The sequence below is a fragment of the Somniosus microcephalus genome, unplaced genomic scaffold (genome assembly GCF_052327205.1).
Source record: "Somniosus microcephalus isolate GS21.2 unplaced genomic scaffold, FLI_Smic_1.0 unresolved_chr1, whole genome shotgun sequence".
Taxonomy (NCBI): Eukaryota; Metazoa; Chordata; class Chondrichthyes; order Squaliformes; family Somniosidae; genus Somniosus; species Somniosus microcephalus.
The window spans coordinates 4,390,869-4,418,624 of record NW_028225179.1 but is presented as its reverse complement, the minus strand read 5'-3'; the positions used below and the strand labels follow the sequence as shown (position 1 = coordinate 4,418,624).

General features: G+C 45.0%; 25 non-coding genes across 25 annotated transcripts; 13 read left to right on the top strand and 12 right to left on the bottom strand.

Moving 5' to 3' along the window:
* Window positions 1-2,274: 2,274 nt before the first annotated feature.
* trnar-ucg (transfer RNA arginine (anticodon UCG)) lies at window positions 2,275-2,365 on the bottom strand. The gene is given in 2 exon segments: window positions 2,275-2,310; window positions 2,329-2,365. It is a non-coding gene; the product is annotated as a tRNA-Arg (tRNA).
* A 1,783-nt stretch (window positions 2,366-4,148) lies between these two features.
* On the top strand, window positions 4,149-4,238 carry trnap-agg (transfer RNA proline (anticodon AGG)). The gene is given in 2 exon segments: window positions 4,149-4,184; window positions 4,203-4,238. It is a non-coding gene; the product is annotated as a tRNA-Pro (tRNA).
* A 1,254-nt stretch (window positions 4,239-5,492) lies between these two features.
* On the bottom strand, window positions 5,493-5,583 carry trnar-ucg (transfer RNA arginine (anticodon UCG)). The gene is given in 2 exon segments: window positions 5,493-5,528; window positions 5,547-5,583. It is a non-coding gene; the product is annotated as a tRNA-Arg (tRNA).
* A 181-nt stretch (window positions 5,584-5,764) lies between these two features.
* On the top strand, window positions 5,765-5,854 carry trnap-agg (transfer RNA proline (anticodon AGG)). The gene is given in 2 exon segments: window positions 5,765-5,800; window positions 5,819-5,854. It is a non-coding gene; the product is annotated as a tRNA-Pro (tRNA).
* A 1,484-nt stretch (window positions 5,855-7,338) lies between these two features.
* trnap-agg (transfer RNA proline (anticodon AGG)) lies at window positions 7,339-7,428 on the top strand. Its single transcript is given in 2 exon segments — window positions 7,339-7,374; window positions 7,393-7,428. It is a non-coding gene; the product is annotated as a tRNA-Pro (tRNA).
* Window positions 7,429-10,256: 2,828 nt separating this feature from the next.
* On the bottom strand, window positions 10,257-10,347 carry trnar-ucg (transfer RNA arginine (anticodon UCG)). Its single transcript is given in 2 exon segments — window positions 10,257-10,292; window positions 10,311-10,347. It is a non-coding gene; the product is annotated as a tRNA-Arg (tRNA).
* Window positions 10,348-10,528: 181 nt separating this feature from the next.
* On the top strand, window positions 10,529-10,618 carry trnap-agg (transfer RNA proline (anticodon AGG)). Its single transcript is given in 2 exon segments — window positions 10,529-10,564; window positions 10,583-10,618. It is a non-coding gene; the product is annotated as a tRNA-Pro (tRNA).
* A 1,255-nt stretch (window positions 10,619-11,873) lies between these two features.
* On the bottom strand, window positions 11,874-11,964 carry trnar-ucg (transfer RNA arginine (anticodon UCG)). Its single transcript is given in 2 exon segments — window positions 11,874-11,909; window positions 11,928-11,964. It is a non-coding gene; the product is annotated as a tRNA-Arg (tRNA).
* A 181-nt stretch (window positions 11,965-12,145) lies between these two features.
* Window positions 12,146-12,235, top strand: trnap-agg (transfer RNA proline (anticodon AGG)). The gene is given in 2 exon segments: window positions 12,146-12,181; window positions 12,200-12,235. It is a non-coding gene; the product is annotated as a tRNA-Pro (tRNA).
* A 1,256-nt stretch (window positions 12,236-13,491) lies between these two features.
* trnar-ucg (transfer RNA arginine (anticodon UCG)) lies at window positions 13,492-13,582 on the bottom strand. Its single transcript is given in 2 exon segments — window positions 13,492-13,527; window positions 13,546-13,582. It is a non-coding gene; the product is annotated as a tRNA-Arg (tRNA).
* A 181-nt stretch (window positions 13,583-13,763) lies between these two features.
* trnap-agg (transfer RNA proline (anticodon AGG)) lies at window positions 13,764-13,854 on the top strand. Its single transcript is given in 2 exon segments — window positions 13,764-13,799; window positions 13,819-13,854. It is a non-coding gene; the product is annotated as a tRNA-Pro (tRNA).
* Window positions 13,855-15,109: 1,255 nt separating this feature from the next.
* Window positions 15,110-15,200, bottom strand: trnar-ucg (transfer RNA arginine (anticodon UCG)). Its single transcript is given in 2 exon segments — window positions 15,110-15,145; window positions 15,164-15,200. It is a non-coding gene; the product is annotated as a tRNA-Arg (tRNA).
* A 181-nt stretch (window positions 15,201-15,381) lies between these two features.
* trnap-agg (transfer RNA proline (anticodon AGG)) lies at window positions 15,382-15,471 on the top strand. Its single transcript is given in 2 exon segments — window positions 15,382-15,417; window positions 15,436-15,471. It is a non-coding gene; the product is annotated as a tRNA-Pro (tRNA).
* Window positions 15,472-16,727: 1,256 nt separating this feature from the next.
* Window positions 16,728-16,818, bottom strand: trnar-ucg (transfer RNA arginine (anticodon UCG)). Its single transcript is given in 2 exon segments — window positions 16,728-16,763; window positions 16,782-16,818. It is a non-coding gene; the product is annotated as a tRNA-Arg (tRNA).
* Window positions 16,819-16,999: 181 nt separating this feature from the next.
* On the top strand, window positions 17,000-17,089 carry trnap-cgg (transfer RNA proline (anticodon CGG)). The gene is given in 2 exon segments: window positions 17,000-17,035; window positions 17,054-17,089. It is a non-coding gene; the product is annotated as a tRNA-Pro (tRNA).
* A 2,875-nt stretch (window positions 17,090-19,964) lies between these two features.
* On the bottom strand, window positions 19,965-20,055 carry trnar-ucg (transfer RNA arginine (anticodon UCG)). Its single transcript is given in 2 exon segments — window positions 19,965-20,000; window positions 20,019-20,055. It is a non-coding gene; the product is annotated as a tRNA-Arg (tRNA).
* A 181-nt stretch (window positions 20,056-20,236) lies between these two features.
* Window positions 20,237-20,327, top strand: trnap-agg (transfer RNA proline (anticodon AGG)). The gene is given in 2 exon segments: window positions 20,237-20,272; window positions 20,292-20,327. It is a non-coding gene; the product is annotated as a tRNA-Pro (tRNA).
* A 1,256-nt stretch (window positions 20,328-21,583) lies between these two features.
* On the bottom strand, window positions 21,584-21,674 carry trnar-ucg (transfer RNA arginine (anticodon UCG)). Its single transcript is given in 2 exon segments — window positions 21,584-21,619; window positions 21,638-21,674. It is a non-coding gene; the product is annotated as a tRNA-Arg (tRNA).
* Window positions 21,675-21,855: 181 nt separating this feature from the next.
* trnap-agg (transfer RNA proline (anticodon AGG)) lies at window positions 21,856-21,945 on the top strand. Its single transcript is given in 2 exon segments — window positions 21,856-21,891; window positions 21,910-21,945. It is a non-coding gene; the product is annotated as a tRNA-Pro (tRNA).
* A 1,256-nt stretch (window positions 21,946-23,201) lies between these two features.
* trnar-ucg (transfer RNA arginine (anticodon UCG)) lies at window positions 23,202-23,292 on the bottom strand. Its single transcript is given in 2 exon segments — window positions 23,202-23,237; window positions 23,256-23,292. It is a non-coding gene; the product is annotated as a tRNA-Arg (tRNA).
* A 181-nt stretch (window positions 23,293-23,473) lies between these two features.
* On the top strand, window positions 23,474-23,563 carry trnap-cgg (transfer RNA proline (anticodon CGG)). Its single transcript is given in 2 exon segments — window positions 23,474-23,509; window positions 23,528-23,563. It is a non-coding gene; the product is annotated as a tRNA-Pro (tRNA).
* Window positions 23,564-24,818: 1,255 nt separating this feature from the next.
* Window positions 24,819-24,909, bottom strand: trnar-ucg (transfer RNA arginine (anticodon UCG)). The gene is given in 2 exon segments: window positions 24,819-24,854; window positions 24,873-24,909. It is a non-coding gene; the product is annotated as a tRNA-Arg (tRNA).
* Window positions 24,910-25,090: 181 nt separating this feature from the next.
* On the top strand, window positions 25,091-25,181 carry trnap-agg (transfer RNA proline (anticodon AGG)). The gene is given in 2 exon segments: window positions 25,091-25,126; window positions 25,146-25,181. It is a non-coding gene; the product is annotated as a tRNA-Pro (tRNA).
* Window positions 25,182-26,437: 1,256 nt separating this feature from the next.
* On the bottom strand, window positions 26,438-26,528 carry trnar-ucg (transfer RNA arginine (anticodon UCG)). The gene is given in 2 exon segments: window positions 26,438-26,473; window positions 26,492-26,528. It is a non-coding gene; the product is annotated as a tRNA-Arg (tRNA).
* Window positions 26,529-26,709: 181 nt separating this feature from the next.
* Window positions 26,710-26,799, top strand: trnap-agg (transfer RNA proline (anticodon AGG)). Its single transcript is given in 2 exon segments — window positions 26,710-26,745; window positions 26,764-26,799. It is a non-coding gene; the product is annotated as a tRNA-Pro (tRNA).
* Window positions 26,800-27,756: the final 957 nt, after the last annotated feature.

Genomic DNA, 27,756 nt, shown 5'->3' with positions numbered 1-27,756 from the left:
TAAAACAGAAAATCTCTTCAATAAGGTTGATAAATATTTTTGAAATTACATTGACTCCTAAAGGAGAAATTTATGTTTCTGCTCCCTAAACATTTGCCTCTGGTCCCGCTAATCCTTCATTCGGTGACAATCTCAGCAGAAGAAAGGAGGAGTTCGACAATCTCCGAATCACGATCACTGCTCCACATTCATTCAAGATGTTGAAGAATTGCAGTGGTCTCTTTTAATTTTAACAAGATATGAGTAATGCATGGGGCACAGACCAGGAGCACCAGGGCGATTCTGACGAAATTGCATTTGAAAGTTTATTTTAGGCAAGTTTCAGTTAAAAGCTCGGAAAGGGGACCAGTATCAAACGTAATAACGACGAGGATGGGATCCGCATTCTCGATTAACAGTCCATCGCCTCAACCTCTCGGCCACCTCGTCTCAACCATGCACTGCTCTCAGCCATTCCATTTCCTGGTTTTTGCATCTAAGCAGAAATACCCTGAAAGAAAGTCCACTTCACCTCTTATCCTGCCCATGCACACAGATCTACAATGTTGAAAATGTACAATCAGCTTAATGTAAGCAAAAGGCCTTCCGCTGCTTCAGTTGAGGGACTGTCAAAAATGGTCGGTTTGAAGCCAGATTCAGAACAGAAAAAGTGTCGCCGAGTTAATTGAACGACCGCGGCAGGACCCGAACCTGCAATCGTCTTATAACTGAAATACCTCGAACAAACGAAGTCAGACGCCTTATCCATTAGGCCACGCGGCCACTGATGCAGCTATACCTCTTTTTATGGGGAGAATTGTGATCAGATTCAATTAAAATGCTCGCCAAAAAGAAACGGATTGAGGAAAAGATAAACATATTTTAACTGAATGAACAGGACTTCTGCGAGCTGGGTTTGCACCAGCGCAGGGAATCGCAATGCAACTTGAAACATAACATCGGCGGCTCGTTGGTCTCGGGGTATGATTCTCGCTTCGGGAATTTCTGTGGCTTAAAATGTGAGAGATCCCGGGTTCAAATCCCGGACGAGCCCCGACACATTTCGTTAAACTCAACACCTCAGTGATGAAAGCTGAAATCGCTCTACGTTAAAAAAAACGGAATGATCCGGGACTGTGAGCTCTGCCATTTTAAACAGACACAGAATGATCCGGGACTGTGAGCACTCCCGGTGTAAACAGACCCAGAGTGATTAACAACTGACCACGACCCATTCCATTAAAGACAGGCCTGATTTTCAATGCTTATGAAATCGATGGCAACATAAATCGGACTGTTTCTATAATAGGCGGCCGATTACAATGCCCGCTCTTCTGCTGGACGACAAATTGAAGGTTTACTCCATTTTAATTTTTCCATTTCTCTCCAGCCAAATGAACTGAGTGTAGGTGTCAGCCGTGGCTCAGCGGCAGCAAAGTCAAGCAGCACTCCAGAGACTTGAGCACATAATCCAGGCTGACACTCCAGTGCAGTACTGAGGTAGTGCTGCATTGTTGTTGCCCCCGTCTTGCTGGTAAGACGTTAAACCGGGCCCTCCGATCCCATGAGAGTATGCCGAAAAGAACGAGGATTTCTCGCCCATTATTTAGCTCTCAACCAAAGACACTAAAACAGAAAATCTCTTCATTAAGGTTGATAAATATTTTTGAAATTACATTGCCTCCTAAAGGAGAATTTTATGTTTCTGCCCCTAAACATTTGCCTCTGGTCCCGCTAATCTTTCATTCGGTGACAATCTCAGCAGAAGAAAGGAGGAGTTCGACAAACTCCGAATCACGATCACTGCTCCACATTCATTCAAGATGTTGAAGAATTGCAGTGGTCTCTTTTAATTTTAACAAGATATGAGTAATGCATGGGGCACAGACCAGGAGCACCAGGGCGATTCTGACGAAATTGCATTTGAAAGTTTATTTTAGGCAATTTTCAGTTAAAAGCTCGGAAAGGGGACCAGTATCAAACGTAATAACGACGAGGATGGGATCCGTATTCTCGATTAACAGTCCATCGCCTCAACCTCTCGGCCACCTCGTCTCAACCATGCACTGCTCTCAGCCATTCCATTTCCTGGTTTTTGCATCTAAGCAGAAATACCCTGAAAGAAAGTCCACTTCACCTCTTATCCTGCCCATGCACACAGATCCACAATGTTGAAAATGTATAATCAGCTTAATGTAAGCAAAAGGCCTTCCGCTGCTTCAGTTGAGGGACTGTCAAAAATGGTCGGTTTGAAGCCAGATTCAGAACAGAAAAAGTGTCGCCAAGTTAATTGAACGACCGCGGCAGGACTCGAACCTGCAATCGTCTGATAACTGAAATACCTCGAAACCGAAGTCAGACGCCTTATCCATTAGGCCACGCGGCCACTGATGCGGCTGGATCTCTTTTTATGGGGAGAATTGTGATCAGATTCAATTAAAATGCTCGCCAAAAAGAAACGGATTGAGGAAAAGATAAACATATTTTAACTGAATGAACAGGACTTCTGCGAGCTGGGTTTGCACCAGCGCAGGGAATCGCAATGCAACTTGAAGCATAACATCGGCGGCTCGTTGATCTAGGGGTATGATTCTCGCTTAGGGAATTTCTGTGGCTTAAAATGCGAGAGGTCCCAGGTTCAAATCCCGGACGAGCCCCGACACATTTAGTTAAACTCAACACCTCAGTGATGAAAGCTGAAATCGCTCTACGTTAAAAAAAACGGAATGATCCGGGACTGTGAGCTCTGCCATTTCAAACAGACACAGAATGATCCGGGACTGTGAGCACTCCCGGTGTAAACAGACCCAGAGTGATTAACAACTGACCACGACCCATTCCATTAAAGACAGGCCTGATTTTCAATGCTTATGAAATCGATGGCAACATAAATCGGACTGTTTCTATAATAGGCGGCCGATTACAATGCCCGCTCTTCTGCTGGACGACAAATTGAAGGTTTACTCCATTTTAATTTTTCCATTTATCTCCAGCCAAATGAACTGAGTGTAGGTGTCAGCCGTGGCTCAGCGGCAGCAAAGTCAAGCAGCACTCCAGAGATTGAGCACATAATCCAGGCTGACACTCCAGTGCAGTACTGAGGTAGTGCTGCACTGTTGGTGCCCCCGTCTTGCAGGTAAGACGTTAAGCCGGGCCCTCCGATCCCATGAGAGTATGCCGAAAAGAACGAGGATTTCTCGCCCATTATTTCGCTCTCAACCAAAGACACTAAAACAGAAAATCTCTTCATTCAGGTTGATAAATATTTTTGAAATTACATTGCCTCCTAAAGGAGAAATTTATGTTTCTGCTCCCTAAACATTTGCCTCTGGTCCCGCTAATCTTGCAATCGGTGACAATCTCAGCAGAAGAAAGGAGGAGTTCGACAATCTCCGAATCACGACCACTGCTCCACATTCATTCAAGATGTTGAAGAATTGCAGTGGTCTCTTTTAATTTTAACAAGATATGAGTAATGCATGGGGCACAGACCAGGAGCACCAGGGCGATTCTGACGAAATTGCATTTGAATGTTTATTTTAGGCAATTTTCAATTAAAAGCTCGGAAAGGGGACCAGTATCAAACGTAATAACGACGAGGATGGGATCCGCATTCTCGATTAACAGTCCATCGCCTCAACCTCTCGGCCACCTCGTCTCAACCATGCACTGCTCTCAGCCATTCCTTTTCCTGTTATTTGCATCTAAGCAGAAATACCCTGAAAGAAAGTCCACTTCACCTCTTATCCTGCCCATGCACACAGATCTACAATGTTGAAAATGTACAATCAGCATAATGTAAGCAAAAGGCCTTCCGCTGCTTCAGTTGAGGGACTGTCAAAAATGGTCGGTTTGAAGCCAGATTCAGAACAGAAAAAGTGTCGCCGATTTAATTGAACGACCGCGGCAGGACTCGAACCTGTAATCATCTAGATAACTGAAATACCTCGTAACCGAAGTCAGACGCCTTATCCATTAGGCCACGCGGCCACTGATGCGGCTTACCTCTTTTTATGGGGAGAATTGTGATCAGATTCAATTAAAATGCTCGCCAAAAAGAAACGGATTGAGGAAAAGATAAACATATTTAACTGAATGAACAGGACTTCTGCGAGCTGGGTTTGCACCAGCGCAGGGAATCGCAATGCAACTTGAAACATAAAATCGGCGGCTCGTTGGTCTAGGGGTATGATTCTCGCTTAGGGAATTTCTGTGGCTTAAAATGCGAGAGGTCCCGGGTTCAAATCCTGGACGAGCCCCGACACATTTAGTTAAACTCAACACCTCAGTGATGAAAGCTGAAATCGCTCTACGTTAAAAAAAACGGAATGATCCGGGACTGTGAGCTCTGCCATTTTAAACAGACACAGAATGATCCGGGACTGTGAGCACTCCCGGTTTAAACAGACCCAGAGTGATTAACAACTGACCACGACCCATTCCATTAAAGACAGGCCTGATTTTCAATGCTTATGAAATCGATGGCAACATAAATCGGACTGTTTCTATAATAGGCGGCCGATTACAATGCCCGCTCTTCTGCTGGACGACAAATTGAAGGTTTACTCCATTATAATTTTTCCATTTATCTCCGTCATTTCTCTCCAGCCAAATGAACTGAGTGTAGGTATCAGCCGTGGCTCAGCGGCAGCAAAGTCAAGCAGCACTCCAGAGACTTGAGCACATAATCCAGGCTGACACTCCAGTGCAGTACTGAGGTAGTGCTGCACTGTTGTTGCCCCCGTCTTGCTGGAAAGACGTTAAACCGGGCCCTCCGATCCCATGAGAGTATGCCGAAAAGAACGAGGATTTCTCGCCCATTATTTAGCTCTCAACCAAAGACACTAAAACAGAAAATCTCTTCATTAAGGTTGATAAATATTTTTGAAATTACATTGCCTCCTAAAGGAGAAATTTATGTTTCTGCCCCTAAACATTTGCCTCTGGTCCCGCTAATCTTTCATTCGGTGACAATCTCAGCAGAAGAAAGGAGGAGTTCGACAATCTCCGAATCACGATCACTGCTCCACATTCATTCAAGATGTTGAAGAATTGCAGTGGTCTCTTTTAATTTTAACAAGATATGAGTAATGCATGGGGCACAGACCAGGAGCACCAGGGCGATTCTGACGAAATTGCATTTGAAAGTTTATTTTAGGCAATTTTCAGTTAAAAGCTCGGAAAGGGGACCAGTATCAAACGTAATAACGACGAGGATGGGATCCGCATTCTCGATTAACAGTCCATCGCCTCAACCTCTCGGCCGCCTCGTCTCAACCATGCACTGCTCTCAGCCATTCCATTTCCTGGTTTTTGCATCTAAGCAGAAATACCCTGAAAGAAAGTCCACTTCACCTCTTATCCTGCCCATGCACACAGATCTACAATGTTGAAAATGTACAATCAGCTTAATGTAAGCAAAAGGCCTTCCGCTGCTTCAGTTGAGGGACTGTCAAAAATGGTCGGTTTGAAGCCAGATTCAGAACAGAAAAAGTGTCGCTGAGTTAATTGAACGACCGCGGCAGGACTCGAACCTGCAATCGTCTGATAAATGAAATACCTCGAAACCGAAGTCAGACGCCTTATCCATTAGGCCACGCGGCCACTAATGCGGCTGGATCTCTTTTTATGGGGAGAATTGTGATCAGATTCAATTAAAATGCTCGCCAAAAAGAAACGGATTGAGGAAAAGATAAACATATTTTAACTGAATGAACAGGACTTCTGCGAGCTGGGTTTGCACCAGCGCAGGGAATCGCAATGCAACTTGAAGCATAACATCGGCGGCTCGTTGATCTAGGGGTATGATTCTCGCTTAGGGAATTTCTGTGGCTTAAAATGCGAGAGGTCCCGGGTTCAAATCCCGGACGAGCCCCGACACATTTAGTTAAACTCAACACCTCAGTGATGAAAGCTGAAATCGCTCTACGTTAAAAAAAACGGAATGATCCGGGACTGTGAGCTCTGCCATTTTAAACAGACACAGAATGATTAACAACTGACCACGACCCATTCCATTAAAGACAGGCCTGATTTTCAATGCTTATGAAATCGATGGCAACATAAATCGGACTGTTTCTATAATAGGCGGCCGATTACAATGCCCGCTCTTCTGCTGGACGACAAATTGAAGGTTTACTCCATTATAATTTTTCCATTTATCTCCGTCATTTCTCTCCAGCCAAATGAACTGAGTGTAGGTGTCAGCCGTGGCTCAGCGGCAGCAAAGTCAAGCAGCACTCCAGAGACTTGAGCACATAATCCAGGCTGACACTCCAGTGCAGTACTGAGGTAGTGCTGCACTGTTGGTGCCCCCGTCTTGCTGGTAAGACGTTAAACCGGGCCCTCCGATCCCATGAGAGTATGCCGAAAAGAACGAGGATTTCTCGCCCATTATTTAGCTCTCAACCAAAGACACTAAAACAGAAAATCTCTTCATTAAGGTTGATAAATATTTTTGAAATTACATTGCCTCCTAAAGGAGAAATTTATGTTTCTGCTCCCTAAACATTTGCCTCTGGTCCCGCTAATCTTTCATTCGGTGACAATCTCAGCAGAAGAAAGGAGGAGTTCGACAATCTCCGAATCACGATCACTGCTCCACATTCATTCAAGATGTTGAAGAATTGCAGTGGTCTCTTTTAATTTTAACAAGATATGAGTAATGCATGGGGCACAGACCAGGAGCACCAGGGCGATTCTGACGAAATTGCATTTGAAAGTTTATTTTAGGCAATTTTCAGTTAAAAGCTCGGAAAGCGGACCAGTATCAAACGTAATAACGACGAGGATGGGATCCGCATTCTCGATTAACAGTCCATCGCCTCAACCTCTCGGCCACCTCGTCTCAACCATGCACTGCTCTCAGCCATTCCATTTCCTGGTTTTTGCATCTAAGCAGAAATACCCTGAAAGAAAGTCCACTTCACCTCTTATCCTGCCCATGCACAGAGATCTACAATGTTGAAAATGTACAATCAGCATAATGTAAGCAAAAGGCCTTCCGCTGCTTCAGTTGAGGGACTGTCAAAAATGGTCGGTTTGAAGCCAGATTCAGAACAGAAAAAGTGTCGCCGAGTTAATTGAACGACCGCGGCAGGACTCGAACCTGCAATCGTCTGATAATTGAAATACCTCGCAACCGAAGTCAGACGCCTTATCCATTAGGCCAAGGGGCCACTGATGCGGCTGTACCACTTTTTATGGGGAGAATTGTGATCAGGTTCAATTAAAATGCTCGCCAAAAAGAAACGGATTGAGGAAAAGATAAACATATTTTCACTGAATGAACAGGACTTCTGCGAGCTGGGTTTGCACCAGCGCAGGGAATCGCAATGCAACTTGAAACATAACATCGGCGGCTCGTTGGTCTAGGGGTATGATTCTCGCTTAGGGAATTTCTGTGGCTTAAAATGCGAGAGGTCCCGGGTTCAAATCCCGGACGAGCCCCGACACATTTAGTTAAACTCAACACCTCAGTGATGAAAGCTGAAATCGCTCTACGTTAAAAAAAACGGAATGATCCGGGACTGTGAGCTCTGCCATTTTAAACAGACACAGAATGATTAACAACTGACCACGACCCATTCCATTAAAGACAGGCCTGATTTTCAATGCTTATGAAATCGATGGCAACATAAATCGGACTGTTTCTATAATAGGCGGCCGATTACAATGCCCGCTCTTCTGCTGGACGACAAATTGAAGGTTTACTCCATTATAATTTTTCCATTTATCTCCGTCATTTCTCTCCAGCCAAATGAACTGAGTGTAGGTGTCAGCCGTGGCTCAGCGGCAGCAAAGTCAAGCAGCACTCCAGAGATTGAGCACATAATCCAGGCTGACACTCCAGTGCAGTACTGAGGTAGTGCTGCACTGTTGGTGCCCCCGTCTTGCTGGTAAGACGTTAAACCGGGCCCTCCGATCCCATGAGAGTATGCCGAAAAGAACGAGGATTTCTCGCCCATTATTTAGCTCTCAACCAAAGACACTAAAACAGAAAATCTCTTCATTAAGGTTGATAAATATTTTTGAAATTACATTGCCTCCTAAAGGAGAAATTTATGTTTCTGCTCCCTAAACATTTGCCTCTGGTCCCGCTAATCTTTCATTCGGTGACAATCTCAGCAGAAGAAAGGAGGAGTTCGACAATCTCCGAATCACGATCGCTGCTCCACATTCATTCAAGATGTTGAAGAATTGCAGTGGTCTCTTTTAATTTTAACAAGATATGAGTAATGCATGGGGCACAGACCAGGAGCACCAGGGCGATTCTGACGAAATTGCATTTGAAAGTTTATTTTAGGCAATTTTCAGTTAAAAGCTCGGAAAGCGGACCAGTATCAAACGTAATAACGACGAGGATGGGATCCGCATTCTCGATTAACAGTCCATCGCCTCAACCTCTCGGCCACCTCGTCTCAACCATGCACTGCTCTCAGCCATTCCATTTCCTGGTTTTTGCATCTAAGCAGAAATACCCTGAAAGAAAGTCCACTTCACCTCTTATCCTGCCCATGCACAGAGATCTACAATGTTGAAAATGTACAATCAGCATAATGTAAGCAAAAGGCCTTCCGCTGCTTCAGTTGAGGGACTGTCAAAAATGGTCGGTTTGAAGCCAGATTCAGAACAGAAAAAGTGTCGCCGAGTTAATTGAACGACCGCGGCAGGACTCGAACCTGCAATCGTCTGATAATTGAAATACCTCGCAACCGAAGTCAGACGCCTTATCCATTAGGCCAAGGGGCCACTGATGCGGCTGTACCACTTTTTATGGGGAGAATTGTGATCAGGTTCAATTAAAATGCTCGCCAAAAAGAAACGGATTGAGGAAAAGATAAACATATTTTCACTGAATGAACAGGACTTCTGCGAGCTGGGTTTGCACCAGCGCAGGGAATCGCAATGCAACTTGAAACATAACATCGGCGGCTCGTTGGTCTAGGGGTATGATTCTCGCTTAGGGAATTTCTGTGGCTTAAAATGCGAGAGGTCCCGGGTTCAAATCCTAGACGAGCCCCGACACATTTAGTTAAACTCAACACCTCAGTGATGAAAGCTGAAATCGCTCTACGTTAAAAAAAACGGAATGATCCGGGACTGTGAGCTCTGCCATTTTAAACAGACACAGAATGATCCGGGACTGTGAGCACTCCCGGTTTAAACAGACCCAGAGTGATTAACAACTGACCACGACCCATTCCATTAAAGACAGGCCTGATTTTCAATGCTTATGAAATCGATGGCAACATAAATCGGACTGTTTCTATAATAGGCGGCCGATTACAATGCCCGCTCTTCTGCTGGACGACAAATTGAAGGTTTACTCCATTATAATTTTTCCATTTATCTCCGTCATTTCTCTCCAGCCAAATGAACTGAGTGTAGGTGTCAGCCGTGGCTCAGCGGCAGCAAAGTCAAGCAGCACTCCAGAGACTTGAGCACATAATCCAGGCTGACACTCCAGTGCAGTACTGAGGTAGTGCTGCACTGTTGTTGCCACCGTCTTGCTGGTAAGACGTTAAACCGGGCCCTCCGATCCCATGAGAGTATGCCGAAAAGAACGAGGATTTCTCGCCCATTATTTAGCTCTCAACCAAAGACACTAAAACAGAAAATCTCTTCATTAAGGTTGATAAATATTTTTGAAATTACATTCCCTCCTAAAGGAGAAATTTATGTTTCTGCTCCCTAAACATTTGCCTCTGGTCCCGCTAATCTTTCATTCGGTGACAATCTCAGCAGAAGAAAGGAGGAGTTCGACAATCTCCGAATCATGATCACTGCTCCACATTCATTCAAGATGTTGAAGAATTGCAGTGGTCTCTTTTAATTTTAACAAGATATGAGTAATGCATGGGGCACAGACCAGGAGCACCAGGGCGATTCTGACGAAATTGCATTTGAAAGTTTATTTTAGGCAATTTTCAGTTAAAAGCTCGGAAAGGGGACCAGTATCAAACGTAATAACGACGTGGATGGGATCCGCATTCTCGATTAACAGTCCATCGCCTCAACCTCTCGGCCACCTCGTCTCAACCATGCACTGCTCTCAGTCATTCCATTTCCTGGTTTTTGCATCCATGCAGAAATACCCTGAAAGAAAGTCCACTTCACCTCTTATCCTGCCCATGCACACAGATCTACAATGTTGAAAATGTACAATCAGCTTAATGTAAGCAAAAGGCCTTCCGCTGCTTCAGTTGAGGGACTGTCAAAAATGGTCGGTTTGAAGCCAGATTCAGAACAGAAAAAATGTCGCCGAGTTAATTGAACGACCGCGGCAGGACTCGAACCTGCAATCGTCTGATAACTGAAATACCTCGCAACCGAAGTCAGACGCCTTATCCATTAGGCCACGCGGCCACTGATGCGGCTGTACCTCTTTTTATGGGGAGAATTGTGAGCAGATTCAATTAAAATGCTCGCCAAAAAGAAACGGATTGAGGAAAAGATAAACATATTTTAACTGAATGAACAGGACTTCTGCGAGCTGGGTTTGCACCAGCGCAGGGAATCGCAATGCAACTTGAAGCATAACATCGGCGGCTCGTTGATCTAGTGGTATGATTCTCGCTTAGGGAATTTCTGTGGCTTAAAATGCGAGAGGTCCGGGGTTCAAATCCCGGACGAGCCCCGACACATTTAGTTAAACTCAACACCTCAGTGATGAAAGCTGAAATCGCTCTACGTTAAAAAAAACGGAATGATCCGGGACTGTGAGCTCTGCCATTTTAAACAGACACAGAATGATCCGGGACTGTGAGCACACCCGGTGTAAACAGACCCAGAGTGATTAACAACTGACCACGACCCATTCCATTAAAGACAGGCCTGATTTTCAATGCTTATGAAATCGATGGCAACATAAATCGGACTGTTTCTATAATAGGCGGCCGATTACAATGCCCGCTCTTCTGCTGGACGACAAATTGAAGGTTTACTCCATTATAATTTTTCCATTTATCTCCGTCATTTCTCTCCAGCCAAATGAACTGAGTGTAGGTGTCAGCAGTGGCTCAGCGGCAGCAAAGTCAAGCAGCACTCCAGAGACTTGAGCACATAATCCAGGCTGACACTCCAGTGCAGTACTGAGGTAGTGCTGCACTGTTGGTGCCCCCGTCTTGCTGGTAAGACGTTAAACCGGGCCCTCCGATCCCATGAGAGTATGCCGAAAAGAACGAGGATTTCTCGCCCATTATTTAGCTCTCAACCAAAGACACTAAAACAGAAAATCTCTTCATTAAGGTTGATAAATATTTTTGAAATTACATTGCCTCCTAAAGGAGAAATTTATGTTTCTGCTCCCTAAACATTTGCCTCTGGTCCCGCTAATCTTTCATTCGGTGACAATCTCAGCAGAAGAAAGGAGGAGTTCGACAATCTCCGAATCATGATCACTGCTCCACATTCATTCAAGATGTTGAAGAATTGCAGTGGTCTCTTTTAATTTTAACAAGATATGAGTAATGCATGGGGCACAGACCAGGAGCACCAGGGCGATTCTGACGAAATTGCATTTGAAAGTTTATTTTAGGCAATTTTCAGTTAAAAGCACGGAAAGGGGACCAGTATCAAACGTAATAACGACGAGGATGGGATCCGCATTCTCGATTAACAGTCCATCGCCTCAACCTCTCGGCCACCTCGTCTCAACCATGCACTGCTCTCAGCCATTCCATTTCCTGGTTTTTGCATCTAAGCAGAAATACCCTGAAAGAAAGTCCACTTCACCTCTTATCCTGCCCATGCACACGGATCTACAATGTTGAAAATGTACAATCAGCATAATGTAAGCAAAAGGCCTTCCGCTGCTTCAGTTGAGGGACTGTCAAAAATGGTCGGTTTGAAGCCAGATTCAGAACAGAAAAAGTGTCGCCGAGTTAATTGAACGACCGCGGCAGGACTCGAACCTGCAATCGTCTGATAACTGAAATACCTCGCAACCGAAGTCAGACGCCTTATCCATTAGGCCACGCGGCCACTGATGCGGCTGTACCTCTTTTTATGGGGAGAATTGTGATCAGATTCAATTAAAATGCTCGCCAAAAAGAAACGGATTGAGGAAAAGATAAACATATTTTAACTGAATGAACAGGACTTCTGCGAGCTGGGTTTGCACCAGCGCAGGGAATCGCAATGCAACTTGCAACATAACATCGGCGGCTCGTTGGTCTAGGGGTATGATTCTCGCTTAGGGAATTTCTGTGGCTTAAAATGCGAGAGGTCCCGGGTTCAAATCCCGGACGAGCCCCGACACATTTAGTTAAACTCAACACCTCAGTGATGAAAGCTGAAATCGCTCTACGTTAAAAAAAAACGGAATGATCCGGGACTGTGAGCTCTGCCATTTTAAACAGACACAGAATGATCCGGGACTGTGAGCACTCCCGGTGTAAACAGACCCAGAGTGATTAACAACTGACCACGACCCATTCCATTAAAGACAGGCCTGATTTTCAATGCTTATGAAATCGATGGCAACATAAATCGGACTGTTTCTATAATAGGCGGCCGATTACAATGCCCGCTCTTCTGCTGGACGACAAATTGAAGGTTTACTCCATTATAATTTTTCCATTTATCTCCGTCATTTCTCTCCAGCCAAATGAACTGAGTGTAGGTGTCAGCCGTGGCTCAGCGGCAGCAAAGTCAAGCAGCACTCCAGAGACTTGAGCACATAATCCAGGCTGACACTCCAGTGCATTACTGAGGTAGTGCTGCACTGTTGGTGCCCCCGTCTTGCTGGTAAGACGTTAAACCGGGCCCTCCGATCCCATGAGAGTATGCCGAAAAGAACGAGGATTTCTCGCCCATTATTTAGCTCTCAACCAAAGACACTAAAACAGAAAATCTCTTCATTAAGGTTGATAAATATTTTCGAAATTACATTGCCTCCTAAAGGAGAAATTTATGTTTCTGCTCCCTAAACATTTGCCTCTGGTCCCGCTAATCTTTCATTCGGTGACAATCTCAGCAGAAGAAAGGAGGAGTTCGACAATCTCCGAATCACGATCACTGCTCCACATTCATTCAAGATGTTGAAGAATTGCAGTGGTCTCTTTTAATTTTAACAAGATATGAGTAATGCATGGGGCCCAGACCAGGAGCACCAGGGCGATTCTGACGAAATTGCATTTGAAAGTTTATTTTCGGCAATTTTCAGTTAAAAGCTCGGAAAGGGGACCAGTATCAAACGTAATAACGACGAGGATGGGATCCGCATTCTCGATTAACAGTCCATCGCCTCAACCTCTCGGCCACCTCCTCTCAACCATGCACTGCTCTCAGCCATTCCATTTCCTGGTTTTTGCATCTAAGCAGAAATACCCTGAAAGAAAGTCCACTTCACCTCTTATCCTGCCCATGCACACGGATCTACAATGTTGAAAATGTACAATCAGCATAATGTAAGCAAAAGGCCTTCCGCTGCTTCAGTTGAGGGACTGTCAAAAATGGTCGGTTTGAAGCCAGATTCAGAACAGAAAAAGTGTCGTCGAGTTAATTGAACGACCGCGGCAGGACTCGAACCTGCAATCGTCTGATAACTGAAATACCTCGCAACCGAAGTCAGACGCCTTATCCATTAGGCCACGCGGCCACTGATGCGGCTGTACCTCTTTTTATGGGGAGAATTGTGATCAGATTCAATTAAAATGCTCGCCAAAAAGAAACGGATTGAGGAAAAGATAAACATATTTTAACTGAATGAACAGGACTTCTGCGAGCTGGGTTTGCACCAGCGCAGGGAATCGCAATGCAACTTGCAACATAACATCGGCGGCTCGTTGGTCTAGGGGTATGATTCTCGCTTAGGGAATTTCTGTGGCTTAAAAATGCGAGAGGTCCCGGGTTCAAATCCCGGACGAGCCCCGACACATTTAGTTAAACTCAACACCTCAGCGATGAAAGCTGAAATCGCTCTACGTTAAAAAAAAACGGAATGATCCGGGACTGTGAGCTCTGCCATTTTAAACAGACACAGAATGATCCGGGACTGTGAGCACTCCCGGTGTAAACAGACCCAGAGTGATTAACAACTGACCACGACCCATTCCATTAAAGACAGGCCTGATTTTCAATGCTTATGAAATCGATGGCAACATAAATCGGACTGTTTCTATAATAGGCGGCCGATTACAATGCCCGCTCTTCTGCTGGACGACAAATTGAAGGTTTACTCCATTATAATTTTTCATTTATCTCCTTCATTTCTCTCCAGCCAAATGAACTGAGTGTAGGTGTCAGCCGTGGCTCAGCGGCAGCAAAGTCAAGCAGCACTCCAGAGACTTGAGCACATAATCCAGGCTGACACTCCAGTGCATTACTGAGGTAGTGCTGCACTGTTGGTGCCCCCGTCTTGCTGGTAAGACGTTAAACCGGGCCCTCCGATCCCATGAGAGTATGCCGAAAAGAACGAGGATTTCTCGCCCATTATTTAGCTCTCAACCAAAGACACTAAAACAGAAAATCTCTTCATTAAGGTTGATAAATATTTTTGAAATTACATTGCCTCCTAAAGGAGATATTTATGTTTCTGCTCCCTAAACATTTGCCTCTGGTCCCGCTAATCTTTCATTCGGTGACAATCTCAGCAGAAGAAAGGAGGAGTTCGACAATCTCCGAATCACGATCACTGCTCCACATTCATTCAAGATGTTGAAGAATTGCAGTGGTCTCTTTTAATTTTAACAAGATATGAGTAATGCATGGGGCACAGACCAGGAGCACCAGGGCGATTCTGACGAAATTGCATTTGAAAGTTTATTTTCGGCAATTTTCAGTTAAAAGCTCGGAAAGGGGACCAGTATCAAACGTAATAACGACGAGGATGGGATCCGCATTCTCGATTAACAGTCCATCGCCTCAACCTCTCGGCCACCTCGTCTCAACCATGCACTGCTCTCAGCCATTCCATTTCCTGGTTTTTGCATCTAAGCAGAAATACCCTGAAAGAAAGTCCACTTCACCTCTTATCCTGCCCATGCACACGGATCTACAATGTTGAAAATGTACAATCAGCATAATGTAAGCAAAAGGCCTTCCGCTGCTTCAGTTGAGGGACTGTCAAAAATGGTCGGTTTGAAGCCAGATTCAGAACAGAAAAAGTGTCGCCGAGTTAATTGAACGACCGCGGCAGGACTCGAACCTGCAATCGTCTGATAACTGAAATACCTCGCAACCGAAGTCAGACGCCTTATCCATTAGGCCACGCGGCCACTGATGCGGCTGTACCTCTTTTTATGGGGAGAATTGTGATCAGATTCAATTAAAATGCTCGCCAAAAAGAAACGGATTGAGGAAAAGATAAACATATTTTAACTGAATGAACAGGACTTCTGCGAGCTGGGTTTGCACCAGCGCAGGGAATCGCAATGCAACTTGCAACATAACATCGGCGGCTCGTTGGTCTAGGGGTATGACTCTCGCTTAGGGAATTTCTGTGGCTTAAAATGCGAGAGGTCTCGGGTTCAAATCCCGGACGAGCCCCGACACATTTAGTTAAACTCAACACCTCAGTGATGAAAGCTGAAATCGCTCTACGTTAAAAAAAAACGGAATGATCCAGGACTGTGAGCTCTGCCATTTTAAACAGACACAGAATGATCCGGGACTGTGAGCACTCCCGGTGTAAACAGACCCAGAGTGATTAACAACTGACCACGACCCATTCCATTAAAGACAGGCCTGATTTTCAATGCTTATGAAATCGATGGCAACATAAATCGGACTGTTTCTATAATAGGCGGCCGATTACAATGCCCGCTCTTCTGCTGGACGACAAATTGAAGGTTTACTCCATTATAATTTTTCCATTTATCTCCGTCATTTCTCTCCAGCCAAATGAACTGAGTGTCGGTGTCAGCCGTGGCTCAGCGGCAGCAAAGTCAAACAGCACTCCAGAGACTTCAGCACATAATCCAGGCTGACACTCCAGTGCAGTACTGAGGTAGTGCTGCACTGTTGGTGCCCCCGTCTTGCTGGTATGACGTTAAACCGGGCCCTCCGATCCCATGAGAGTATGCCGAAAAGAACGAGGATTTCTCGCCCATTATTTAGCTCTCAACCAAAGACACTAAAACAGAAAATCTCTTCATTAAGGTTGATAAATATTTTTGAAATTACATTGCCTCCTAAAGGAGAAATTTATGTTTCTGCTCCCTAAACATTTGCCTCTGGTCCCGCTAATCTTTCATTCGGTGACAATCTCAGCAGAAGAAAGGAGGAGTTCGACAATCTCCGAATCACGATCACTGCTCCACATTCATTCAAGATGTTGAAGAATTGCAGTGGTCTCTTTTAATTTTAACAAGATATGAGTAATGCATGGGGCACAGACCAGGAGCACCAGGGCGATTCTGACGAAATTGCATTTGAAAGTTTATTTTAGGCAATTTTCAGTTAAAAGCTCGGAAAGGGGACCAGTATCAAACGTAATAACGACGAGGATTGGATCCGCATTCTCGATTAACAGTCCATCGCCTCAACCTCTCGGCCACCTCGTCTCAACCATGCACTGCTCTCAGCCATTCCATTTCCTGGTATTTGCATCTAAGCAGAAATACCCTGAAAGAAAGTCCACTTCACCTCTTATCGTGCCCATGCACACAGATCTACAATGTTGAAAATGTACAATCAGCATAATGCAAGCAAAAGGCCTTCCGCTGCTTCAGTTGAGGGACTGTCAAAAATGGTCGGTTTGAAGCCAGATTCAGAACAGAAAAAGTGTCGCCGAGTTAATTGAACGACCGCGGCAGGACTCGAACCTGCAATCGTCTGATAACTGAAATACCTCGCAACCGAAGTCAGACGCCTTATCCATTAGGCCACGCGGCCACTGATGCGGCTATACCTCTTTTTATGGGGAGAATTGTGATCAGGTTCAATTAAAATGCTCGCCAAAAAGAAACGGATTGAGGAAAAGATAAACATATTTTCGCTGAATGAACAGGACTTCTGCGAGCTGGGTTTGCACCAGCGCAGGGAATCGCAATGCAACTTGAAACATAACCTCGGCGGCTCGTTGGTCTAGGGGTATGATTCTCGCTTCGGGAATTTCTGTGGCTTAAAGTGCGAGAGGTCCCGGGTTCAAATCCCGGACGAGCCCCGACACATTTAGTTAAACTCAACACCTCAGTGATGAAAGCTGAAATCGCTCTACGTTAAAAAAAACGGAATGATCCGGGACTGTGAGCTCTGCCATTTTAAACAGACACAGAATGATCCGGGACTGTGAGCACTCCCGGAGTAAACAGACCCAGAGTGATTAACAACTGACCACGAGCCATTCCATTAAAGACAGGCCTGATTTTCAATGCTTATGAAATCGATGGCAACATTTATCGGACTGTTTCTATAATAGGCGGCCGATTACAATGCCCGCTCTTCTGCTGGACGACAAATTGAAGGTTTACTCCATTATAATTTTTCCATTTATCTCCGTCATTTCTCTCCAGCCAAATGAACTGAGTGTAGGTGTCAGCCGTGGCTCAGCGGCAGCAAAGTCAAGCAGCACTCCAGAGACTTGAGCACATAATCCAGGCTGACACTCCAGTGCAGTACTGAGGTAGTGCTGCACTGTTGGTGCCCCCGTCTTGCTGGTAAGACGTTAAACCGGGCCCTCCGGTCCCATGAGAGTATGCCGAAAAGAACGAGGATTTCTCGCCCATTATTTAGCTCTCAACCAAAGACATTAAAACAGAAAATCTCTTCATTAAGGTTGATAAATATTTTTGAAATTACATTGCCTCCTAAAGGAGAAATTTATGTTTCTGCTCCCTAAACATTTGCCTCTGGTCCCGCTAATCTTTCATTCGGTGACAATCTCAGCAGAAGAAAGGAGGAGTTCGACAATCTCCGAATCACGATCACTGCTCCACATTCATTCAAGATGTTGAAGAATTGCAGTGGTCTCTTTTAATTTTAACAAGATATGAGTAATGCATGGGGCACAGACCAGGAGCACCAGGGCGATTCTGACGAAATTGCATTTGAAAGTTTATTTTAGGCAATTTTCAGTTAAAAGCTCGGAAAGGGGACCAGTATCAAACGTAATAACGACGAGGATGGGATCCGCATTGTCGATTAACAGTCCATCGCCTCAACCTCTCGGCCACCTCGTCTCAACCATGCACTGCTCTCAGCCATTCCATTTCCTGGTTTTTGCATCTAAGCAGAAATACCCTGAAAGAAAGTCCACTTCACCTGTTATCCTGCCCATGCACACAGATCTACAATGTTGAAAATGTACAATCAGCATAATGTAAGCAAAAGGCCTTCCGCTGCTTCAGTTGAGGGACTGCCAAAAATGGTCGGTTTGAAGCCAGATTCAGAACAGAAAAAGTGTCGCCGAGTTAATTGAACGACCGCGGCAGGACTCGAACCTGCAATCGTCTGATAACTGAAATACCTCGACAACCGAAAATCAGACGCCTTATCCATTAGGCCACGCGGCCACTAATACAGCTGTACCTCTTTTTATGGGGAGAATTGTGATCAGATTCAATTAAAATGCTCGCCAAAAAGAAACGGATTGAGGAAAAGATAAACATATTTTAACTGAATGAACAGGACTTCTGCGAGCTGGGTTTGCACCAGCGCAGGGAATCGCAATGCAACTTGAAACATAACATCGGCGGCTCGTTGGTCTAGGGGTATGATTCTCGCTTCGGGAATTTCTGTGGCTTAAAATGCGAGAGATCCCAGGTTCAAATCCCGGACGAGCCCCGACACATTTAGTTTAAACTCAACACCTCAGTGATGAAAGCTGAAATCGCTCTACGTTAAAAAAAACGGAATGATCCGGGACTGTGAGCTCTGCCATTTTAAACAGACACAGAATGATCCGTGACTGTGAGCACTCCCGGTGTAAACAGACCCAGAGTGATTAACAACTGACCACGACCCATTCCATTAAAGACAGGCCTGATTTTCAATGCTTATGAAATCGATGGCAACATAAATCGGACTGTTTCTATAATAGGCGGCCGATTACAGTGCCCGCTCTTCTGCTGGACGACAAATTAAAGGTTTACTCCATTATAATTTTTCCATTTATCTCCGTCATTTCTCTCCAGCCAAATGAACTGAGTGTAGGTGTCAGCCGTGGCTCAGCGGCAGCAAAGTCAAGCAGCACTCCAGAGACTTGAGCACATAATCCAGGCTGACACTCCAGTGCAGTACTGAGGTAGTGCTGCACTGTTGGTGCCCCCGTCCTGCTGGTAAGACGTTAAACCGGGCCCTCCGATCCCATGAGAGTATGCCGAAAAGAACGAGGATTTCTCGCCCATTATTTAGCTCTCAACCAAAGACACTAAAACAGAAAATCTCTTCATTAAGGTTGATAAATATTTTTGAAATTACATTGCCTCCTAAAGGAGAAATTTATGTTTCTGCTCCCTAAACATTTGCCTCTGGTCCCGCTAATCTTTCATTCGGTGACAATCTCAGCAGAAGAAAGGAGGAGTTCGACAATCTCCGAATCACGATCACTGCTCCACATTCATTCAAGATGTTGAAGAATTGCAGTGGTCTCTTTTAATTTTAACAAGATATGAGTAATGCATGGGGCACAGACCAGGAACACCAGGGCGATTCTGACGAAATTGCATTTGAAAGTTTATTTTAGGCAATTTTCAGTTAAAAGCTCGGAAAGGGGACCAGTATCAAACGTAATAACGACGAGGATGGGATCCGCATTCTCGATTAACAGTCCATCGCCTCAACCTCTCGGCCACCTCGTCTCAACCATGCACTGCTCTCAGCCATTCCATTTCCTGGTTTTTGCATCTAAGCAGAAATACCCTGAAAGAAAGTCCACTTCACCTCTTATCCTGCCCATGCACACAGATCTACAATGTTGAAAATGTACAATCAGCATAATGTAAGCAAAAGGCCTTCCGCTGCTTCAGTTGAGGGACTGTCAAAAATGGTCGGTTTGAAGCCAGATTCAGAACAGAAAAAGTGTCGCCGAGTTAATTGAACGACCGCGGCAGGACTCGAACCTGCAATCGTCTGATAACTGAAATACCTCGCAACCGAAGTCAGACGCCTTATCCATTAGGCCACGCGGCCACTGATGCGGCTGTACCTCTTTTTATGGGGAGAATTGTGATCAGATTCAATTAAAATGCTCGCCAAAAAGAAACGGATTGAGGAAAAGATAAACATATTTTAACTGAATGAACAGGACTTCTGCGAGCTGGGTTTGCACCAGCGCAGGGAATCGCAATGCAACTTGCAACATAACATCGGCGGCTCGTTGGTCTAGGGGTATGATTCTCGCTTAGGGAATTTCTGTGGCTTAAAAATGCGAGAGGTCCCGGGTTCAAATCCCGGACGAGCCCCGACACATTTAGTTAAACTCAACACCTCAGCGATGAAAGCTGAAATCGCTCTACGTTAAAAAAAAACGGAATGATCCGGGACTGTGAGCTCTGCCATTTTAAACAGACACAGAATGATCCGGGACTGTGAGCACTCCCGGTGTAAACAGACCCAGAGTGATTAACAACTGACCACGACCCATTCCATTAAAGACAGGCCTGATTTTCAATGCTTATGAAATCGATGGCAACATAAATCGGACTGTTTCTATAATAGGCGGCCGATTACAATGCCCGCTCTTCTGCTGGACGACAAATTGAAGGTTTACTCCATTATAATTTTTCCATTTATCTCCGTCATTTCTCTCCAGCCAAATGAACTGAGTGTAGGTGTCAGCCGTGGCTCAGCGGCAGCAAAGTCAAGCAGCACTCCAGAGACTTGAGCACATAATCCAGGCTGACACTCCAGTGCATTACTGAGGTAGTGCTGCACTGTTGGTGCCCCCGTCTTGCTGGTAAGACGTTAAACCGGGCCCTCCGATCCCATGAGAGTATGCCGAAAAGAACGAGGATTTCTCGCCCATTATTTAGCTCTCAACCAAAGACACTAAAACAGAAAATCTCTTCATTAAGGTTGATAAATATTTTTGAAATTACATTGCCTCCTAAAGGAGATATTTATGTTTCTGCTCCCTAAACATTTGCCTCTGGTCCCGCTAATCTTTCATTCGGTGACAATCTCAGCAGAAGAAAGGAGGAGTTCGACAATCTCCGAATCACGATCACTGCTCCACATTCATTCAAGATGTTGAAGAATTGCAGTGGTCTCTTTTAATTTTAACAAGATATGAGTAATGCATGGGGCACAGACCAGGAGCACCAGGGCGATTCTGACGAAATTGCATTTGAAAGTTTATTTTCGGCAATTTTCAGTTAAAAGCTCGGAAAGGGGACCAGTATCAAACGTAATAACGACGAGGATGGGATCCGCATTCTCGATTAACAGTCCATCGCCTCAACCTCTCGGCCACCTCGTCTCAACCATGCACTGCTCTCAGCCATTCCATTTCCTGGTTTTTGCATCTAAGCAGAAATACCCTGAAAGAAAGTCCACTTCACCTCTTATCCTGCCCATGCACACGGATCTACAATGTTGAAAATGTACAATCAGCATAATGTAAGCAAAAGGCCTTCCGCTGCTTCAGTTGAGGGACTGTCAAAAATGGTCGGTTTGAAGCCAGATTCAGAACAGAAAAAGTGTCGCCGAGTTAATTGAACGACCGCGGCAGGACTCGAACCTGCAATCGTCTGATAACTGAAATACCTCGCAACCGAAGTCAGACGCCTTATCCATTAGGCCACGCGGCCACTGATGCGGCTGTACCTCTTTTTATGGGGAGAATTGTGATCAGATTCAATTAAAATGCTCGCCAAAAAGAAACGGATTGAGGAAAAGATAAACATATTTTAACTGAATGAACAGGACTTCTGCGAGCTGGGTTTGCACCAGCGCAGGGAATCGCAATGCAACTTGCAACATAACATCGGCGGCTCGTTGGTCTAGGGGTATGACTCTCGCTTAGGGAATTTCTGTGGCTTAAAATGCGAGAGGTCCCGGGTTCAAATCCCGGACGAGCCCCGACACATTTAGTTAAACTCAACACCTCAGTGATGAAAGCTGAAATCGCTCTACGTTAAAAAAAAACGGAATGATCCAGGACTGTGAGCTCTGCCATTTTAAACAGACACAGAATGATCCGGGACTGTGAGCACTCCCGGTGTAAACAGACCCAGAGTGATTAACAACTGACCACGACCCATTCCATTAAAGACAGGCCTGATTTTCAATGCTTATGAAATCGATGGCAACATAAATCGGACTGTTTCTATAATAGGCGGCCGATTACAATGCCCGCTCTTCTGCTGGACGACAAATTGAAGGTTTACTCCATTATAATTTTTCCATTTATCTCCGTCATTTCTCTCCAGCCAAATGAACTGAGTGTCGGTGTCAGCCGTGGCTCAGCGGCAGCAAAGTCAAACAGCACTCCAGAGACTTCAGCACATAATCCAGGCTGACACTCCAGTGCAGTACTGAGGTAGTGCTGCACTGTTGGTGCCCCCGTCTTGCTGGTATGACGTTAAACCGGGCCCTCCGATCCCATGAGAGTATGCCGAAAAGAACGAGGATTTCTCGCCCATTATTTAGCTCTCAACCAAAGACACTAAAACAGAAAATCTCTTCATTAAGGTTGATAAATATTTTTGAAATTACATTGCCTCCTAAAGGAGAAATTTATGTTTCTGCTCCCTAAACATTTGCCTCTGGTCCCGCTAATCTTTCATTCGGTGACAATCTCAGCAGAAGAAAGGAGGAGTTCGACAATCTCCGAATCACGATCACTGCTCCACATTCATTCAAGATGTTGAAGAATTGCAGTGGTCTCTTTTAATTTTAACAAGATATGAGTAATGCATGGGGCACAGACCAGGAGCACCAGGGCGATTCTGACGAAATTGCATTTGAAAGTTTATTTTCGGCAATTTTCAGTTAAAAGCTCGGAAAGGGGACCAGTATCAAACGTAATAACGACGAGGATGGGATCCGCATTCTCGATTAACAGTCCATCGCCTCAACCTCTCGGCCACCTCGTCTCAACCATGCACTGCTCTCAGCCATTCCATTTCCTGGTATTTGCATCTAAGCAGAAATACCCTGAAAGAAAGTCCACTTCACCTCTTATCGTGCCCATGCACACAGATCTACAATGTTGAAAATGTACAATCAGCATAATGTAAGCAAAAGGCCTTCCGCTGCTTCAGTTGAGGGACTGTCAAAAATGGTCGGTTTGAAGCCAGATTCAGAACAGAAAAAGTGTCGCCGAGTTAATTGAACGACCGCGGCAGGACTCGAACCTGCAATCGTCTGATAACTGAAATACCTCGCAACCGAAGTCAGACGCCTTATCCATTAGGCCACGCGGCCACTGATGCGGCTATACCTCTTTTTATGGGGAGAATTGTGATCAGGTTCAATTAAAATGCTCGCCAAAAAGAAACGGATTGAGGAAAAGATAAACATATTTTCGCTGAATGAACAGGACTTCTGCGAGCTGGGTTTGCACCAGCGCAGGGAATCGCAATGCAACTTGAAACATAACCTCGGCGGCTCGTTGGTCTAGGGGTATGATTCTCGCTTCGGGAATTTCTGTGGCTTAAAGTGCGAGAGGTCCCGGGTTCAAATCCCGGACGAGCCCCGACACATTTAGTTAAACTCAACACCTCAGTGATGAAAGCTGAAATCGCTCTACGTTAAAAAAAACGGAATGATCCGGGACTGTGAGCTCTGCCATTTTAAACAGACACAGAATGATCCGGGACTGTGAGCACTCCCGGAGTAAACAGACCCAGAGTGATTAACAACTGACCACGAGCCATTCCATTAAAGACAGGCCTGATTTTCAATGCTTATGAAATCGATGGCAACATTTATCGGACTGTTTCTATAATAGGCGGCCGATTACAATGCCCGCTCTTCTGCTGGACGACAAATTGAAGGTTTACTCCATTATAATTTTTCCATTTATCTCCGTCATTTCTCTCCAGCCAAATGAACTGAGTGTAGGTGTCAGCCGTGGCTCAGCGGCAGCAAAGTCAAGCAGCACTCCAGAGACTTGAGCACATAATCCAGGCTGACACTCCAGTGCAGTACTGAGGTAGTGCTGCACTGTTGGTGCCCCCGTCTTGCTGGTAAGACGTTAAACCGGGCCCTCCGGTCCCATGAGAGTATGCCGAAAAGAACGAGGATTTCTCGCCCATTATTTAGCTCTCAACCAAAGACATTAAAACAGAAAATCTCTTCATTAAGGTTGATAAATATTTTTGAAATTACATTGCCTCCTAAAGGAGAAATTTATGTTTCTGCTCCCTAAACATTTGCCTCTGGTCCCGCTAATCTTTCATTCGGTGACAATCTCAGCAGAAGAAAGGAGGAGTTCGACAATCTCCGAATCACGATCACTGCTCCACATTCATTCAAGATGTTGAAGAATTGCAGTGGTCTCTTTTAATTTTAACAAGATATGAGTAATGCATGGGGCACAGACCAGGAGCACCAGGGCGATTCTGACGAAATTGCATTTGAAAGTTTATTTTAGGCAATTTTCAGTTAAAAGCTCGGAAAGGGGACCAGTATCAAACGTAATAACGACGAGGATGGGATCCGCATTGTCGATTAACAGTCCATCGCCTCAACCTCTCGGCCACCTCGTCTCAACCATGCACTGCTCTCAGCCATTCCATTTCCTGGTTTTTGCATCTAAGCAGAAATACCCTGAAAGAAAGTCCACTTCACCTGTTATCCTGCCCATGCACACAGATCTACAATGTTGAAAATGTACAATCAGCATAATGTAAGCAAAAGGCCTTCCGCTGCTTCAGTTGAGGGACTGCCAAAAATGGTCGGTTTGAAGCCAGATTCAGAACAGAAAAAGTGTCGCCGAGTTAATTGAACGACCGCGGCAGGACTCGAACCTGCAATCGTCTGATAACTGAAATACCTCGCAACCGAAGTCAGACGCCTTATCCATTAGGCCACGCGGCCACTGATGCGGCTGTACCTCTTTTTATGGGGAGAATTGTGATCAGATTCAATTAAAATGCTCGCCAAAAAGAAACGGATTGAGGAAAAGATAAACATATTTTAACTGAATGAACAGGACTTCTGCGAGCTGGGTTTGCACCAGCGCAGGGAATCGCAATGCAACTTGCAACATAACATCGGCGGCTCGTTGGTCTAGGGGTATGATTCTCGCTTAGGGAATTTCTGTGGCTTAAAAATGCGAGAGGTCCCGGGTTCAAATCCCGGACGAGCCCCGACACATTTAGTTAAACTCAACACCTCAGCGATGAAAGCTGAAATCGCTCTACGTTAAAAAAAAACGGAATGATCCGGGACTGTGAGCTCTGCCATTTTAAACAGACACAGAATGATCCGGGACTGTGAGCACTCCCGGTGTAAACAGACCCAGAGTGATTAACAACTGACCACGACCCATTCCATTAAAGACAGGCCTGATTTTCAATGCTTATGAAATCGATGGCAACATAAATCGGACTGTTTCTATAATAGGCGGCCGATTACAATGCCCGCTCTTCTGCTGGACGACAAATTGAAGGTTTACTCCATTATAATTTTTCCATTTATCTCCGTCATTTCTCTCCAGCCAAATGAACTGAGTGTAGGTGTCAGCCGTGGCTCAGCGGCAGCAAAGTCAAGCAGCACTCCAGAGACTTGAGCACATAATCCAGGCTGACACTCCAGTGCATTACTGAGGTAGTGCTGCACTGTTGGTGCCCCCGTCTTGCTGGTAAGACGTTAAACCGGGCCCTCCGATCCCATGAGAGTATGCCGAAAAGAACGAGGATTTCTCGCCCATTATTTAGCTCTCAACCAAAGACACTAAAACAGAAAATCTCTTCATTAAGGTTGATAAATATTTTTGAAATTACATTGCCTCCTAAAGGAGATATTTATGTTTCTGCTCCCTAAACATTTGCCTCTGGTCCCGCTAATCTTTCATTCGGTGACAATCTCAGCAGAAGAAAGGAGGAGTTCGACAATCTCCGAATCACGATCACTGCTCCACATTCATTCAAGATGTTGAAGAATTGCAGTGGTCTCTTTTAATTTTAACAAGATATGAGTAATGCATGGGGCACAGACCAGGAGCACCAGGGCGATTCTGACGAAATTGCATTTGAAAGTTTATTTTCGGCAATTTTCAGTTAAAAGCTCGGAAAGGGGACCAGTATCAAACGTAATAACGACGAGGATGGGATCCGCATTCTCGATTAACAGTCCATCGCCTCAACCTCTCGGCCACCTCGTCTCAACCATGCACTGCTCTCAGCCATTCCATTTCCTGGTTTTTGCATCTAAGCAGAAATACCCTGAAAGAAAGTCCACTTCACCTCTTATCCTGCCCATGCACACGGATCTACAATGTTGAAAATGTACAATCAGCATAATGTAAGCAAAAGGCCTTCCGCTGCTTCAGTTGAGGGACTGTCAAAAATGGTCGGTTTGAAGCCAGATTCAGAACAGAAAAAGTGTCGCCGAGTTAATTGAACGACCGCGGCAGGACTCGAACCTGCAATCGTCTGATAACTGAAATACCTCGCAACCGAAGTCAGACGCCTTATCCATTAGGCCACGCGGCCACTGATGCGGCTGTACCTCTTTTTATGGGGAGAATTGTGATCAGATTCAATTAAAATGCTCGCCAAAAAGAAACGGATTGAGGAAAAGATAAACATATTTTAACTGAATGAACAGGACTTCTGCGAGCTGGGTTTGCACCAGCGCAGGGAATCGCAATGCAACTTGCAACATAACATCGGCGGCTCGTTGGTCTAGGGGTATGACTCTCGCTTAGGGAATTTCTGTGGCTTAAAATGCGAGAGGTCCCGGGTTCAAATCCCGGACGAGCCCCGACACATTTAGTTAAACTCAACACCTCAGTGATGAAAGCTGAAATCGCTCTACGTTAAAAAAAAACGGAATGATCCAGGACTGTGAGCTCTGCCATTTTAAACAGACACAGAATGATCCGGGACTGTGAGCACTCCCGGTGTAAACAGACCCAGAGTGATTAACAACTGACCACGACCCATTCCATTAAAGACAGGCCTGATTTTCAATGCTTATGAAATCGATGGCAACATAAATCGGACTGTTTCTATAATAGGCGGCCGATTACAATGCCCGCTCTTCTGCTGGACGACAAATTGAAGGTTTACTCCATTATAATTTTTCCATTTATCTCCGTCATTTCTCTCCAGCCAAATGAACTGAGTGTCGGTGTCAGCCGTGGCTCAGCGGCAGCAAAGTCAAACAGCACTCCAGAGACTTCAGCACATAATCCAGGCTGACACTCCAGTGCAGTACTGAGGTAGTGCTGCACTGTTGGTGCCCCCGTCTTGCTGGTATGACGTTAAACCGGGCCCTCCGATCCCATGAGAGTATGCCGAAAAGAACGAGGATTTCTCGCCCATTATTTAGCTCTCAACCAAAGACACTAAAACAGAAAATCTCTTCATTAAGGTTGATAAATATTTTTGAAATTACATTGCCTCCTAAAGGAGAAATTTATGTTTCTGCTCCCTAAACATTTGCCTCTGGTCCCGCTAATCTTTCATTCGGTGACAATCTCAGCAGAAGAAAGGAGGAGTTCGACAATCTCCGAATCACGATCACTGCTCCACATTCATTCAAGATGTTGAAGAATTGCAGTGGTCTCTTTTAATTTTAACAAGATATGAGTAATGCATGGGGCACAGACCAGGAGCACCAGGGCGATTCTGACGAAATTGCATTTGAAAGTTTATTTTCGGCAATTTTCAGTTAAAAGCTCGGAAAGGGGACCAGTATCAAACGTAATAACGACGA